This window comes from Chrysochloris asiatica, unplaced genomic scaffold (assembly GCF_000296735.1).
Source record: "Chrysochloris asiatica unplaced genomic scaffold, ChrAsi1.0 scaffold00105, whole genome shotgun sequence".
NCBI classification, from domain to species: Eukaryota; Metazoa; Chordata; class Mammalia; order Afrosoricida; family Chrysochloridae; genus Chrysochloris; species Chrysochloris asiatica.
The window spans coordinates 10,348,458-10,351,463 of record NW_006408623.1 but is presented as its reverse complement, the minus strand read 5'-3'; positions in this window follow the sequence as shown (position 1 = coordinate 10,351,463).

Genomic DNA, 3,006 nt, shown 5'->3' with positions numbered 1-3,006 from the left:
ATACTGACTCGATGGCACCTAACAACAACAAAGTCAAGAAATGACTGGCTTACAAGCTTTGAAGAGGGAACCTTGCCCAGAGGGTACGGGGGAAGGTAGAATCTCCACTGAGTGGTTTCCAACCTGTCTGGACGGGCCTGATGAAAGGAGATGGGATAAGACTCCTGTGGTTCAGTAGTGAATAATTGCTACAGGTTTGACTGTGAGTGTTGGAAATGTAAAGGTAGACGTTGTTGTTTTGTAACAAAAGGAGGGGAGTAGTTGATCTTGCAGTCCAGATGTGGAGGTCCCTGGTCAAGGGAGAGGAGTGGAGTGTAGGACCCTGTCCAGAGAAGCAGCAACACCAGAGATGGAGGCAGAGACAATGAGGTAGAGAGATGGAGCGGCTGGGGACTCTGGACTCTGGGAGGGAGATGGTCTGTGTGTTGATGGCCAGGGGGCAGGCTTGTGGGTTGTTTGATGATGCATGCAGGGAACTATAATCTTTGCAGTGAAGCAAAGTAGTATAGGATAAATGTGGGGCTGGTGTTCTCTTATGTAGACTATCACATAATTCACACACACACACACACACACACATTTAGTCTGGGAAAGCCTCCAGAGGGTCCCTGTGTGTCCAAATTGATTTGATGCGAGTGAGATTTCCCCTCCTTTTGACTGTTATCCTATAGATGGTTCCAGAAATCTTCCTCCCATCTGTAGGTGTTGTCTCGCTTTGTTGGTATGTTCCATTCCTTTCTACCTTATGCTAGCCCAGAAAAGCAATGGACGTTTCCACCACCCACAAGGGCCCCTCGAGACCCTGTGAGACGGTGTGTTCTGGCTTCCGTCACCTCACGTCAGTCAGGGTTGCTTATTCTAGGACTTGGTCTTGGTAGTGTCACGCAGAGTACACATTCCTGCCCCTCCCCACGCTAAGCTAAGTGTGATGGATTCTGGGTTGTCGGCTTGATGTGTACCCAGCGTGCTCTTTCCTGGTTGTGTGAGAAGTAAAGAGTGGGTTAGCCCGTTCTGTTGCTAGACACTGGGGTTCGTTTTAGCTTGGGGGTGTTTCATGTAAAGCTACTTGCACATTCCTATATGTGTCTTTGTAACCACATGCCTTTGTTTCTCATAGATCTGCATGCAGGGCAGAAACAGCTGTGTGTTAACGATCACCTATGGTCAGCGTTAGTAGATTCGGCCAAACAGTTTCCCAGATGGCCACACTGGTTGGGACTTCTAGCCAGTCCTCTGGGGTTCCAGTGTCTCCATTTTTGACAACATTTGTGAGTTTTTAACTTTAGCCATCTGTTGGATGGCTGATGTATCTGAATGTGGGTTTAGTTTGTGTTTCACTGGTGACTAAGGATCACTGGGCATTTGTTGTAGTGTGCTGTTGAGTTGGTTCCAACTCATAGTGACCCTGTGTAGGGTTTCTGAGGAGTGACTGGTGGGTTTGAACCACCGACCTGGTGGTGATCTTGGGGTCTAGTGCATTATCCTGCAACAAACAGTACACCCCTTTTTGTGAAGGTGCTTTCTTAACCTTTGCTTGTTATAAACTTTTGATTCTTGATGCACAAGTTATTTATTTATTTATTTTTAAATATTCTTGATTGAGTCCTTTACTGATAGGTGTTTTGCACACATCTTTTTCAACATTTTAATAGCAGTTTTTGATGAACACAAGTTCTTAGTTCTAGTGAAATCTGATTTACAATGGATTCTTTTGTGGCTCTTCCTTATGTACCCTATTTAAGAAGTCTTTGTTTATTCCTGAGTATGTTTTCCAATCCTGACCTTTCCACATTAGTGTTACTCAGGTGAACTTGAATCAAGATTTGTTTCCTGTTTGTGGACAAGATCACCCCCTACCCAGGGAGCCGGGCAGCACCTCTGCTGTAGGACTCAGTGTGGATCTGTGTGTGTGCTGTTCCATCTGTTTGCTGTCCTCACTCATTTTTCGATTGGGTTGTTTCGCTTTTTGTTGTTAAGTTGTAAGAATTTAGTCTATTTGGATATCAAGCCCTTATGTAGTGGTTACGAGTCGGGCTGCCAACCACAAGGTCAGCAGTTCGAAACTACCAGCGGTTCTGCGGGAGAAAGATGAGGCTTTCTGCTCCTGTAAAGATTTACAGCCTCGGAAACCCTGTGTAGAGTCACTGTGAGTCGGAACTGACACCACGGCACATAACAACAACAAAACCTGATACACAGTGAGTGGGAGAAAGAAGGAGCCTGCCTCGGTAATCCTGTATGCATTGAAACTGACTCTGGACAGCCTAACAGCAACCCAATCCATTAGGAGCCCTGGTGGTAGAGTGGGTTATGAGTTTAGTTGTTAACAGCATGGGAGAAAGATGAGGCTTTTTGCTCCAGTAGAGATTTACAACCTTGGAAACCCTACACCGGCCACTATGAGTCTGGAAGCAACTGGAGAGCTTTATTCTAAGTGGGGAAGAAAGTCCTCTAACTTGACCCTCCTGTAGGATTATTTTCGCGGGCTACACACAAACCACTTTGTCAATTTCAGCAATCAGGGCTTGGGGTTGGGATTGTATCAAGTCTCTGAACAGCTTGGTTCTTTACCAATGCCTTCTTCACTTTTTCTCAACTTGTTTTACACTTTTTAGTTAGCAGGTTTAGCACATCCTTCCATTTGATATATATCTAGTTATTTGATGGTTTTGAAGCTGTTGTAAATTTTTTTTAAAATTTCATTAAAAAATTTGTTGTCATATTTATACTTATAATTCCAAATTTAAAACTTTGCTACACAGAAAACTCCTGGTCCAGATGGTTTCTGATGAATTTGCCCACACATTTAAGAAACAATACCAACTTTATACAAATGCTCAGGAAAAGTGGAGACAGAGGCCAGTGTAGTACAGCTAGGAGAGCTGTTGCAAAGAAAGAGGACTGCTGGGCAGTGTATGCTGTAGGGTGAGCGCTGGACTGCTGGCCCCAAGGTTGGCGGCTAAAACCCACCAGCCGCTCCTTGGAAATCCTTATCCTACCCAGGGT